Genomic DNA, 14623 nt, shown 5'->3' on the forward strand with positions numbered 1-14623 from the left:
GACACAGATAGATCATATGAACGTTTGTAGTGAATCTCTAATTTTGTGCCAGTGTCTCCCATGTCACACATCAATTCCAAAGTCCTTTAGCTGTGTGGCCTTGGGCAAACCACTTAACCACGTCTGCCTTGCAAAAACCTAAAAAAAAAAAAAAAAGTCCTTAAGAGAGAAAGGTAGAATGTCCAGGTTTCACAGGCATATAGCAATGATGTTAACACAACAGCTCTGTAGACCTTCAGTTTAGTAGTCAGTCTAATATCTATCTTCTCTTTCCCATACTTTCTTTTAGAGCCTCCCAAACACTGAGCTAATTCTGGCAATCTGTATGTCAACCTCATTATCAATGTGTGCATCCCCAGAAAGTATATTGCTGAGGTAAGAGAACTTATCCACAGTATTCAAAATTTCTCCATTTACTGTAACTGATGTGGAGGGTGTGGTGAAGGCTGATGGAGAACCTTTGCAGGTGCCTTATCATTTTTTGAGGCCAAATTCTTCCCTTTCAAATTATTCAGGACCAAATTCTTCTGGGCCATTTAAAGAGGAATGTATTACAGAGAGGGTGTCATTGAGCCAGGGCCCAGGGAATGACTGACTGACATAGCTGGTTGGCATCCTGCAGAAGCTGGTCTTGGAGCTATACAGCTAAGAGAAGCAAAACTCAAGGGAAAAATTGGGTAAGTAAAAATCAGAGACATTGTAACAGAGGCTATTTAACAAAGGTCTAATATTTAGAAAAAAAACTAGAAGGTCTATAAGGGGCAAGAATTACACTTTATGATCCTGAGTGAAAAAAGCATTTTTAAAATTGCCAAAAAGTAATTTGCAACAAAATCAACAAAAATTCTAGTAGAAGAATGGATCTCTCCTTTAAAGCCATCAAATATGCCAATAGGCATTATCTTGATCCACTGGCTCACTAAATATGATGCACCTGGTATGATCATGGCAATATGCTATTACAGAGCTTCAATGGGCCAGGTGAGGGAACCTTTAAAAGAATCCTTCCCTAGTTGAGAGTAGGGTCGTTCTTTCAAAGGTCTGAACATCAAACCCCATAGGGCTAAATGGCTCCATTGGCATGTTGTCTTTCTATCATACCTGATGTCAGGCAGATCAACATGTAATATAGCAATGATATACCCAGAGCTTCAGGTGGCACGAACACTAAGGAGAACCAAGAGTGTGCCAGGCTGTAACTTGGTATTAAGAGATCCAGGGAAAAATCATAATTCAATTTGTTGCTCACATAGCTAAGGACAGAATCCATTTAGTTATTAACTGTTTAAAATAACTAAACATCTTCTGCCTAGGAGGTTGTCCATTATCTCCATACTTCTCACATAACAATTGGCTATAAATATCTATACACAAACTTTTAACTACCAGCCATCTTTAAAAATATAAATAAATTATTACTTTCAGAGTTCTTTTTTTAAAACCATTAGAACATCTTAGGTAACCTTAAATTTCTAACATGTGTTATTGATCCAATGCAATAAAACAATAGAAAAAAACAAACCAGGCATTCAAGTCAATGAACGAGTTATTAAATTTTACCATAATATTTCCATCATATTGTGCATGAATCCACAGATTCATACCAGAAGGGGGTCACAATGTGTGATAGTTCCCTTACCACCCCTTCAAAGCAATCACATGTTAATTTCTATGTTTTAACATTTACAGAATTCAAATAACTTGCATGTTCACAAGAGAACCACTGTTAGTATTTTGAAGTTACAACAGAACACATAGCTGATAAATACATATATATTCCCTTCCATAAATATATTATGATAAATGATGAGATAAATATTATAAACTTTCTTTCTTACTAACAAAAGACCTTGTGATATTGTTGACTGTTATCAATATTGATTTAACATCAAAACAAATCAGCTTACAAAATTTAATACAATATTTACTAAACCTTTACTAAACTAAAGTCTCAATTAACTTCAGTTGAATACAGCCCTTAATCAACACTAGGCCAACAAAAACCTAGCTTAGAAATGATTGTAAGTAACAGAGACACTGTCTCAAGTCTTCCCAGTTTATGATGCCCTCATTAGACAAGGTGCTTAGTACCTTGTGATTAAAGTGAGTCACAGTATAAAGAGACACTTAAGTTAAAGTTAACACCTGCTTGAAGCTTACTTTTTCTATATCTTCTTGAGTTTTATCCTTTAGGTTCATTCTCTTAAATTATATTCTACCCTCTAATTTTTCTTAGAGAAGTAAAATTCTAAAGAATTGGAATTGTATGGGGCAGCTAGGTGGCGCAGTGGATAGAGCACTGGCCCTGGAGTCAGAAGTACCTGAGTTCAAGAAATCCAGCCTCAGACACTTCATAATTACCTAGCTATGTGGCCTTGGGCAAGCCACTTAACCCCATTGACTTGCAAAAACCTAAAAAAAAAAAAAAAGAAAGAAAAAGAATTAGAATTGTTATATCTTCTCTTTTAGGAATCAACATTTGTTTAAAACAATTTTGTTTTTTCAGTCCCCTCTTTCATTTGCCTTTTTTTTTATGTAACTCTTCAATTGAACCTTTGGCGATTGAATTCTCTGTTTAGTTCTGGTCTTTGTGTCAGGAAATAATGGAAGTCCTGTATTTCACTGAACTTCTATCTTTTTCCAGACAGTATATGCTAAATGTTCAGGGTAGTATATTCTGGGTTGTAATCCCAGGTCCTTAACTCTCTGAAATATGTTTTTCCAGTTCTTTCAATCCTTCAGTGTTGAGGCTGATAGGTCCTGTGTTAGTCTGATTGTGTTCCCTTTGTCTTTGAATTGTTTTCTTTTTGCTGCTTGCAATATTCTTTCTTTTGTTTGAAGGTTCTGGAATTTGACTATTACAGCCCTTGGAGTTTTTATCCTGGGATCTCTTTCTGGAGTGGTTCTGTGGATTCTTTCAATTATTATATTGTTATCTCATTCTAGTAGATTGGGGCAGTTTTCCTGAATGATGTTTTACAGTTTCTTTTGTTGGTCCTGGCTTTCTAGTAGCCAAGTGATTCATAGATTGTCTCTTTTAGATCTGTTTTCCAGGTCATTCATTTTCCCCTAGAACATTTTCTTCAATTTTTTCAGCCCTTTAATTTTGTTTGATGGAGTCATATAGTAACCCTTACACCAGGGCTTCTTTGAACATTTGTCATTCCAAGACCATTTCACATTTCACTCCCAATCTCATCCCTAACAGATTGGCTAATATGACAGAAAAGAAAAAATATTCAATATTGGAGGGGATGTGGGGAAATTGGGACACTAATACATTATTGGTGGAATTGTGAACTGATGCAATCATTCTGGAAAGCAATTTGGAAATATACTCAAAGGGCAATCAAATTGTGCACATTATCTGATTTAGCAATACCACTACTTTGTCTGTATCCCAAGGAGATTAAAAGAAAGGGGAAAGGACCTATATAAAAACAAAAATATTAATAGCAGCTCTTTTTATATTTTTTTTATTTTTTATTTTTTTTAGGTTTTTGCAAGGCAAGTGAGGTTAAGTGGCTTGCCCAAGGCCACACAGCTAGGTAATTATTAAGTGTCTGAGACCGGATTTGAACCCAGGTACTCCTGACTCCAGGGCTGGTGCTTTATCCACTACACCACCTAGCTGCCCCTCTTTTTATTTTTTAATGTTTAAAATATATATATTTATTTTTGAATTTTACAATTTTCCCTGAATCTCTTTTCCCTCCCCATCCCCCACAGATAGCAGTCTGTTAGTCTTCACATTGTTTCCATGCTATACATTGATCTAAATTGAATGTGTTGAGAGAGAAATCATATCCTTAAGAAAAAAAATAAAATATAAGAGATAGCAATAATACATAATAAGATAACATTTTCTTTTTTAAATTAAAGATAATAGTTTTTTGGTCTTTGTTCAAACTCCACAATTCTTTCTCTGGATACAGATGGTATTCTCCATCATAGATACACCAAAATTGTCCCTGATTGTTGCACTTTTGAAATGAGCAAGTCCATTAAGGTTGATTATCAACCCTATGTTGCTGTTATAGTGTACAATGTTCTTCTGGTTCTGCTCATCTCAATCAGCATTACTTAATGCAAATCCCTCCAGGCTTCTTTGAATTCCCATCCCTCCTGGTTTCTAATAAAACAATAGTGTTCCATAAGGTACATATGCCCCAATTTGTTCAGCCATTCCCCAGTTGATGGACATTCACTCAATTTCCAATTCTTTGCCATTTGTGGTGGCAAAGAATTGGAAATTAAGGGGATATCCATCAACTGAGGAATGACTGAATACATTGTGGTATTAAGAAAGGACAAGCAGGGTGCTTTCAGAAAAACCTGGAAAGACTTAGGTGAACTGATGCAAAGTGAACTAAGCAAAACCAGGACATTCTACAAAGTAACAGCAATATCATACTAAGATCAGTTATAAATGACTCAGCCCTTCTCAGCAATGCTTCAAAACAATTCCATGATGAAAAATGCTAAATTCTGAAGAATTCTGAATACAGATCTTTTTTATTTTCTTTATTTCTTCATGATTATTTTTCTTTTTGGTCTGTTTTTCTCTCATAACATGATGAATATGAAAATATATTTTGTATGACTGCACATGGAGAAAGAGAATTTGGAACCCAAAATTTTAAATGATGAATGTTAAAAATTGTTTTTTACATGCAATTGGGAAAAGAGAAAATATTATTTAAAAATAAGAAAGTAAGTAGAATAGAGATTACCTGCTTTATCCCATTCTAACCTTTTCAGTCTGGCTAAATGAAGCTTCCAGGGTGATCTTCATGAACCAGAGAGATATTATAAAAAATGAAAGGAGCCAACTATAAATTTTCTAGCCAAGTCAAATTCTAGACTGAAATCAAGGAGTGATAACTAAAGCTGAATCAAAGATATTTAAAAAATAGACTTAAAACTAAGAGCTTTTTGACTGGTTTAATAACTGAATCTGAATCACAAAAGAATTAAAATAGATAACAGAATGTTAGATAAGAGCACAGAGTTCAGATAACACCACAGTGTTCAGAGGCAACAATGGTAATTCATCAAGTGGTCAACAGGTGGGAGAAGAGTTAATGATACTTCATAGTGTTGTTTTAAGGATGAAATTGAGATAATATATGTAAAATACTTTGTAAATCTTAAACTATTTATATATGTTAAATAGTGCTATAGATATATCCATAGAGGGCAGCAGAGTACACTCTAAGAAGATCCCAATGGCAATATTAATAGCAGTGATTCAGCGGCCCTGAAAATAATGGCATAAAGAATAACCCAGCTGTAGATAAACTAACTTCCCTCACTGTCTCTCCCTTCACCATTGTATAAGATGAAGAGGTGGTTCTTCTTAACAAGGCAAACACCTCTGCTTGAGATCTTTGATCCCATCTAATCCAGGAGATTGCCTTCACTAACCTCTATCTCCATTTCTCTAATTTTCATTTCCTCCCTATCTACTGACCCCTTCTCTGCTTCTTTCCCTCATCCTTAAAGCAAACAAACTAAAAACTCAACTTACTCAATTTGATTATTGTGGCTAATTATCATATTATTTATCTCATTTCTTTTATTTTTCTTACCTGCTTGGCTTAAAATTTTCATTTATTCTAAGTGCTTATACTTCCTTTCCTCTTCTTTTCATAACCCTTTTCAATATGACTTCTAATCTCATCATTCAACTGAAATTCTCTCTCCTGAGCTATAAATTAATTACTATATTCAATGACCTTTTCCTCAATCCTCATATTTTAGTTTTTGACACTATTGATTACCCTCTATTCCTGTATTATCCTCTACTCCTGGATGAAGTGTAGGATGTGTTCACAAAATAATACCTCTGATGTAAGGGTTTGTTGAACACTTTTTGGGGCTGCTTTCCACCTTTGGTATCCACTCCTATGGCTCCAAGAAACTGTAGTATATGCAGTGACCACACCCCAGCAAACTTTTGGCAGATTGGTTAAATTGAGGTTGAGGGTAACCAAGGGGTTTCAAACTCTTCAGTGAGTTGGGGAAATGACTACCCTAAGAATGTTAAGACTTAATTTGGTGGAATGGACAGATTAGAACAATTTATTCCAGTGGCCATGAAAGCAACTGAGGCAGGTGCTGTGGAACACTTAAAATTTGGTTAGATATCAAAAAGATACCTAGGTCATCCACTGCATCCCAAGACATTCTCATTCTTACTGTCTTTATTTTGTTCCTGGACTTTTGATGATTCTTGAAGAGTGAGATTATGACATTGTATAATCCTGCCTCACTTAAATCCCCCACCATTTTTACCTTTCTCTACATCTGTTGGTCATGGGAGAGTGATGAAACCTAGCTATTTATCCACTAGGAAGCTGAATTTGCAACCCTGCTCATAGGTGACCCAGGCCATAGAGTCATCTTTTCACTGGATACTGCAGTGGGATTCAGCAGCCACCTGGATAGCTGAACAGACTGCACTGCTCACCTCTTGGTGTGAGAAAGGGGCTAGAAAAGGTGCCTAAAAATCATCTGCTTCACAGAGACTGGCTTGCTTACCAGAGCAGACAGAGAGGCCATTCTGTGGTTGAAACACACAAAACATGTACCAAATTTTTGCAACGATGATTCTATCCACAATCATGATGTGCATATACTTACAGACAACACAAAATCCAATAGATCTGAGGTGAATAGGTCTTGGTGTGAGAGAACTCAACAGAAATCACACTCAAATAGCAGCCCCAAGTGAAACAAGGCTGGACAATGGATGAAGTCCATTTAATTAAAGTCAGAATTGGGGAATGCTGTGATACTGGCATGGATTTTTTAGATTTTGCAATCAAAACTAATCTGATCAACAATTGTAGGCCTTCCATGCCGCCATTATCAGTGCATCTGCTCCCACTATGACCTGATGAGGTCAAAGAAAAATTTTATGAAGACTTGGAGACTCTCATATCAATATGCAAAAACATTGAGTTTATGATTTGGGGAGACTAATGCAAGACATGTCAGAGAGTTCTTGGAAGGAATGGAGTCAGAAGCAGCAAGAGCAATTGCCTTTTGGACCCTTAGATTGTACACCTCAAACTTGACACGTTCAAAATAGAACTCATTATCATTGCACCAAACCCTCTGTCTTCTCAACTTCTCTGTTACGGTGAAAGGTATCAATATACTCCCAGTTATTCAGATTTGCAGCCTGGGTATGACAGTCTCTCTTTGATTATTATTTCAGGAAAAAAAAAAACCCAACCCAGTCATGTTTCACTTCAGTCCCAGCTCTGGCCACAACCTTGCTAGTCCCTGAATACCTTTATCTACCTTTCCTCCCAAATCCTCTGGATCTGGACCATAAATTTAGATCAAATCAAATCCTTTATTGTTCTTAATCTAATCTAACACTCCCTTATGGCCCCACTATTCATCACAATTGCTTTCTAGGCCAAAGTGCCCCTCCTTGGCCATCCCTGACCTTTGTCTTTTCTCTCCTTTTAGAATTTAAATTTTCCAAGAGCTTTTCCTCTTAGTAGTAATAATATGGAGCATTAATGTATTGGCTTTGCTATTGCTAGTTAAGTGGCATAGTGGATAGAGTGCTTGGCCAGGAGTTGGGAATACTTGAGTTCAAATTCAACCTCAGACACTTGCTAACTGTGTGACCCTGGGGAGGTCACTTACCTCATTTTCCTCAATTGTAAAATGGGAAAATAATGGTATCTACCTCCTGAGGATATTGTGAGGGTCAAATGAAATGATATTTGTAAAGAACTTAGCACAGTACCTATTGCTTAAAAGGAGTTATAAAAATTCTTATTTCTTTCCCTTCCCTTATTCATATCCTTTGTTCATTTTCAGTTATTAGAGAATGGCTCTTGTTTTTAATGGGTTTTTTTATATCAATTCTCTATATATCTAGGATATTAGACTTTTTTTCAGAGAAATTTTTTTGGTCCAACCCCACCCCAAGTTCCCTGCCTCCATTCTATTTGATTCTGTGTTAAAAAAAATCCATTTTTATAATCAAAATTGTCCATTTTATCTCTTGTAATCTTTTCTTAACTCTTCTTTGGTGGAAACACTTTCTCCAATACATTATTTGAAAAAAGTATTTTCACCTGGATTCCTTGTTTGATTTTGACACGAATTTTTGTAGCTAAATCTTGTATCAATTTGGAGTATATTGTACTACATTGAGAGATATTGGATTAAACCTACATTCTATCAGAATGATTTTCAGTTTTCTCAGTGATTTTGTTGACTGGTGAATCTTTGTCCCAAATATCTGGAGTCTTTGGGTTTATCAAAGATTGAGTTACTATGTTTTTTGCTGCCAGTTTCTCATGCAGTTTATCTGTTCCTCTAATCACTATTTAACTTTTTTTAACCTGTAGTAAATAGTTGTAATAATTACTGATTTGTAGCAAAGTTTGAGATCTTTTTATTGCTAAGTCCTTCTTTTTAGACTTTTTTCACTATTTCCCTCAAGAATCTTGGTCTTTTTGTTCCTTGAAATGAATGCTATTTTTCTAGTTCTATGAAGCAACACTTAGGTAGTTTGATTAGTATAGGACTGAATATATAAATCAAATTAGACTGTATTTTCCTTTTTTTATATAGGTATAATCTGATCATGAATAATTAATATTTTCCCATATATTTATGTCTATATTTCTGTAGAGTGTTTTAAAATTGTATACATATAATTCTCATATGTTTCTTTGTTATGTATTGTGTAGTTATTTTGAAAAAAATTTCATGGTCTGTTTCTTCCTGTTGGATTTTATTGGTGCTTTAGAGAAAGGCTGACAATTTTTGTAGTTTTATTTTATAATCTCTTGCTTTAATGAAGCTTTCACTTATCACTAACTGAACTTTAGGGTTCTTCATTAAGCTGTTTATACCCCTTTGCTTATGTTTATTTCTTTATTTTGTTTAATTGTTTTAGCTAAAATTTATAGAACAAGGTCAAATTATAGTAGTGAAAATGCAATGGATATCCTTACTTTATCATGATCTTATTGGGAAGTATTTCTCTATTATAGATAAAATTTTTTTTTCATTTTAGACGGATACTATTTATTTCAGTAAGGAATAGTCCATTTATTATTTTGCTTTTGGATACGTCTAACAAAAAAGGATTCTATTTTCTTAAAAGTTTTTTCTATAATATATTAATCTAATCATGTATTTCTGAAAAATTGGTACTAGTATAGGATATTATAATTATAGTTTTCCCTATTTATTTTATTATTATACTCAACCTTGACATCTTGATATAAATTCAACCTGGTCATAGTGTATAATATTTTTAATATGCTGTAGCCTTTTGGCTAACATTTTGTTCAACATTTTTGCATCAGTGTTAAGTAGACATTTTGTTTAAAGATTTATTTCTCTGTTTTTGTCTCTTCCTACTTTAGGAATTAGGATTCTATTTATTTCTTAAAAGAGGTTATTAGGATGCCATCTTGTCTTATTTCTGTGAATAATTTATATTATTGTTTGAATGTTTGATAAAACTCATTTATAAAGCTATATAATCCTGGTATTTTCTCCTTTAGAAATTCCTTGTGACTTTTAAAATTTCTCCCCCTTCCCAAATTAGGTTATTTAAATTTGTATCTCTTTTTTCCTATTTCTTTTTTCAATATATGTAAAGATAATTTTCAACATTCATTTTTTTAATTTAAACTTTCATTTATTTATTTTTCCAATACATACAGTGGTAGTTTTCAACAATCTTTTTTTTTGGCAACGTTTTTAAGCTTCACATTTTTCTTCCCTTTCTCTCTTCCCTTCCCCTTCCTCCAATAGAAAACAATCTAATAAAGACTATACACGTGTAACCATACTAAACATAAATCCATATTAATCACAAAATTCATTTTTGTAAAGTTTTCTCCCTCCTACCCTTCCCGCACCCTAGGATATCAAGTAATCTGATAAAGGTTTTATTTGTACAATCATACTACACATATTTCCACATTAATCATGAGGGGAAAGAAGAATCAGAACAAAAGGGAAAGACTGTAAGAAGGAAAAAGGAAAAAAACAAAGTTAATAAGGTGAAAACGGCACGCTTTGATCTACAATCAGATTTCATAATTCTTTCTCTGGATATGAATGGTATTTTCCATTGCAAGTCTTTTAGAATTGTCTGTACTATTGAGAAGATCTAAGTCTAACATAGTTAATCACCAAACAATGTTGCTGCTAAAGATACAATATTTCATTTAGCATTGGTTCATGTTAAGTCTTTCCAGGTTTTTCTGAAATTTGCCTGCTCATCATTTCTTATAGAGCAATTGTAATCTATTATATTCATATAATACAACTTGAAGTCATCCCCTCAATTTCCTATTCTTTGATACCACCCAATTCGAAATGTATATATTTTTAAATTTTTATTTAAGGCAATAGGGTAAATGACTTGCTCAAGGTCACACAGCAAGACAATTATTAAGCGTCTGAGTCTGGATTTGAACTCAGGTCCTCCTGACTCCAGAGCCGGTGCTCCATCCACTGTGCCACCTAGCTACCATCAAAATATTTTTAAAAAGAAAAACTAATTCCTTATTAAATTTATTAAATTGTTTTCAGTCTTATCCCAGATTTTTAGAATTTTTATATTTGTGCTTAGCTGAGAATTTTTAATGTTTCTTTGCTAATTTTTAAAATTGTATGTCCAATTCACTGATTTGTTCTTTCTCTTTTCTGTTGATGAATATATGACTGTTTTGGCTGCATCTTAGTAAGCTATATCATAGTTGTAATTTTCTTTCATGAAATTTTCTGTGATTTGTTTTTTATACCATATCGTAGTTTTTCAGGATGACCTACACATAAAAGATAGGTATCTCAGATGCTCTATAAATGAAATTCTGAAGACTAGAGCTATAACTAGCAATGTGCTCATTTGGAACAAATTCAATTTACCTGGAAGGAAGGAAACACTGAGTTTAGGAAAAGGCATGCATATTATACATAATTCATCTGTTTCAGATGGATTAGAGATAGATCATGGAAATTAAAGAAGTTGAAAAACTAGGAAACTAGTGTCCTCAAAGGGAGCAAGAGTTGGGAATCGGCAAATCAGATACTAAATTTATTCAAGAAGAGTGATTTTAGGGGCAGCTGGGTGGCACAGTAGATGGAGCGTGGGCCCTGGAGTCGAGTACCTGAGTTCAGATCCAGCCTCAGACGCTTAGTAATTGCCTAGTTGTGTGGCCTTGGGCAAGCAACTTAACCCCATTGCCTTGCAAAAACTTTAAAAAAAAAAGTGATTTTGAAGTCCACTGTTAATAGAGTCATCTTCAATAAAAGAGTAGTTGCCAATAGAGAAGAGAAGCAATATGATCTTAACATGGCAGTAAGGAGCAAGGATTAAGTCAATTCCTCCTCCTGGAGGATGGTATGTCAAAGGATATGAAAAAATGAGCAGCCATCCTCATGGAGGATATGAAATGATATTTCATCTTCCAGAAAAAGCTTTGAGTGAGTACTTTAAGTAGGAAAAAAATCTACAAGGAAGATATATCACAGCATCTTTGACTTAGAGCTAAAATGAACCTTGGAAGTCATCAAAATCCATCTCCTCTTTTTATAGGTAAAAAAAACTCAGGTCAGGAAAAGTGAAATGATTTTGCTATAGAATTTAGATGTATAGTTGGAGAGAAACTCAGTGATCATCTAGGACAACTTCAAGGGAACACAGGTAATAATTGACACAAAGTATTAGACTAGGGCCCTTTAAAAAATGTGCCTTGTTTTCAGATGAAGAAATTAAAATTATATATAGTTATATGAAAAAATGTCCCAAGTCTTTATTGATTAGAGAAATGCAAATTAAAACAACACTGAGCAGGGTGGCTAGGTGGCACAGTGGATAGAGCACCGGCCCTGAAGTCAGTAGTCCCTGAGTTCAAATCCAGCTTTAGATACTTAATAATTACTTAGCTGTGTGGCCTTGGGCAAGCCACTTAACCCCATTTGCCTTTCAAAAACCTAAAAACAAAGAAAAAAACTAACCAAAAAACAGCATTGTGAGTTAATTAACAGTGGTTGCAGCTCCTCTCAAACAGCTCAGTTATCTAGGACAACCCTGGGAGATCTGTTATGGACAATACAATCCACATCCAGAGGGTAAAAAAAAAAACAACCCCAAAATCACAGAATCTGAATGTATACTATATTCACTTTTTAAAAAACTTCTCGTGTTTTTTTTCCTATCTCAGGGTTTTCTTTGTTTTCCCTTAGTCCTAATTCTTCTTACACAAAATAACATAGAAATATGATAAAAGACATGAACAACTTTTAATGCTCACCATCAAGGGGAGGGGGAGAGAAGGGAGGGTGGTAGAAAAATGTGTAACTTATAAATTTGCAAATAGATGAATGTTGAAAAATTATTCATAGCATGTAATTGGAAAAATAAAATATCAAATAAAAATATGCCTTTTGCTTTTATGTCACTTTTTTTTTTTTTTTTTTTTTTACAAATAAATACCTCTCCCACTTTAAACAATATAGCATTGTCACTGGCTTTTCCTAGCTCTCTCATCATTGACTATTTGCATCCTTTGTCATCTTTGTCCTTGTGATACAGTGAATTATGGGCACAGAGAAATATTGTAATAGGAAATAAATTTTGTAATCTTTTTTGCACTATTATATATATTGGAAACTGATGCTTGTAACCTATGTTAAAATAGTTCCTCTTGACTTTTACCTTGACCTTGGCCAGGCTTTCACCAGTGGGTCAAGCTGGATGTTATATTAAGCAAGTGAAACAGTCATCTTAAGTCACCTCCTACAAAACTCTACCATCCTGACCAGAAACAATCTCTCCAATAGAAGACGCCCCACCAATTCACTCCCCAAAATCTCTCCAATAGAGGACCCAGATCACTCCCAAAACACTCCCTTTCCTATGGACCCTGAGGGAGCCTTTAAGACCAGCTGGTGCTGAGCTCTTTTTCTTCTGACCTCCTATATGTAAGTTAATCAGCAGTTGGCCGGCCTGGTTAAACTGCAATATCTAAAACCCAGGTGGTTTTTAAAGATTCTAACTTTCTCTATCTCTTTCTTTGTGTTGTAATGACTTCTTAGTACAACCTCTTTTTTGCTTTTGCACCTGCATTTCTAGGTCGATTCATGAGTTCATCATAGGAACAACTGAACTTTCCTACATCAATTGTGGAACCTCTTGAGAGAAACTGCTGCTGTCCTTCATTCTCATAGAGGACCAAAGATATCAGAAAATTGATGTCTTGATTTTTTAAATGATTTATTGAGGCAGAGTTGTGTAAAGTCCTCAGTTCCATTCCCTCCTCCAGAGGTAAGATATAGGGCAGTACAACCAGGGGATGGTCCAGGGTGCAGTGAGAGACCTTGTCCTTCAGGTTTTTTTGCTTTTTTTCACAATTGATATTTTATTTTATTTTTCCAATTACATATTATGAAAGTTTTTCAACACTCATTCACATACATATGCATATTTATATAAGTTATATAATTTCCTTCCACCCTCTCTTCCCCTGCTTCAATGGCAGTCTGATGAACATTGTACATATATGTGTTTATCATGTTTATAGATGATCATTTTCTGTATGAAGGGAAAAGAAAGAAAATCATGAGATAGAAAAGAAAGACATATGAGAAATTTTTAAAAAGTGAATTTAGGGGGCGGCTAGGTGGCGCAGTGGATAGAGCACTGGCCTTGGAGTCAGGAGTACCTGAGTTCAAATGTGACCTCAGACACTTAATAATTACCTAGCTGTGTGGCCTCAGGCAAGCCGCTTAACCCCATTGCCTTGCAAAAATTAAAAAAAAAAAGTGAATGTAGTGTTTATTTAAATTCTGTAGGTTTTTCTTTGTTTTGTTTTGTTTTGTTTTTCTTCCTCAGAATGTGGATAGCACTATCCATAATAGGTCTCCGAGGTTTGTCCTAGGTCTCTGAACTGCCTATGCTCTGGTCTGACCACAAGCTCTCCCTGGTTAAGTCTGGTGTGTGGATGCATGTTTAGTTCATTCCGTTTCATGAACCTGAAGCACCAATGTGTCCTCCTTTGAAATCAGTCACTTCTTTTCATCAGCAATTCTTCTGGCCTCCTGCTGAATCATCTTTGTGAACACAGAAGTTCCACTAGTCCTTTGTTCTTCAATCCATTTCTTCAGTTCCCTCTAGAATTCAGGCCATTCTGCTGACTTGCCTCTCATGACCTTCTTCTATTGGAGCATTCCAGGAGGGTTTCTTTTTCCATAGTCAGTCTCAGATTGTTTTCTCAGTTGGAGGAGGATCAAACTTATATTCAGCAGAATGATTTCCATTCACTTTTGCAAACTGGATCACTTTGAACTTGAATTCAGCACTGTACAAAAATCTTTTCTGAGCCATTTCTGAGCAAAATGTGGCAAAATGTAACCTAGTATACCAGTAACATGCAAAACAATGAGTGTAAAGACAATTGCAAAACAGCAGGAAATGCAAGAAAAAATCTACAACTACTGTACAAAATGCATCCAGTTTTTAGACCCCAAATTTTTCAAAAAGGGAAATATGGTATATTTTAGAAATGAGACCTTTATCAGAACCTCAGTTATGAAAATCATTTTCCAGGTTTGTTTTCCTTTT

The 14623-nt window shown here is 34.8% G+C and overlaps 1 long non-coding RNA gene across 1 annotated transcript; it reads left to right on the forward strand.

Moving 5' to 3' along the window:
- The first annotated feature begins 291 nt into the window (after positions 1-291).
- Positions 292-13190, forward strand: LOC141522453 (uncharacterized). Its single transcript, XR_012478218.1, has 3 exons — positions 292-375; positions 516-677; positions 13136-13190. It is a non-coding gene; the product is annotated as an uncharacterized LOC141522453 (long non-coding RNA).
- The last annotated feature ends 1433 nt before the right edge of the window (positions 13191-14623 follow it).

This window comes from Macrotis lagotis, chromosome 1, assembly GCF_037893015.1.
Source record: "Macrotis lagotis isolate mMagLag1 chromosome 1, bilby.v1.9.chrom.fasta, whole genome shotgun sequence".
NCBI classification, from domain to species: domain Eukaryota; kingdom Metazoa; phylum Chordata; class Mammalia; order Peramelemorphia; family Peramelidae; genus Macrotis; species Macrotis lagotis.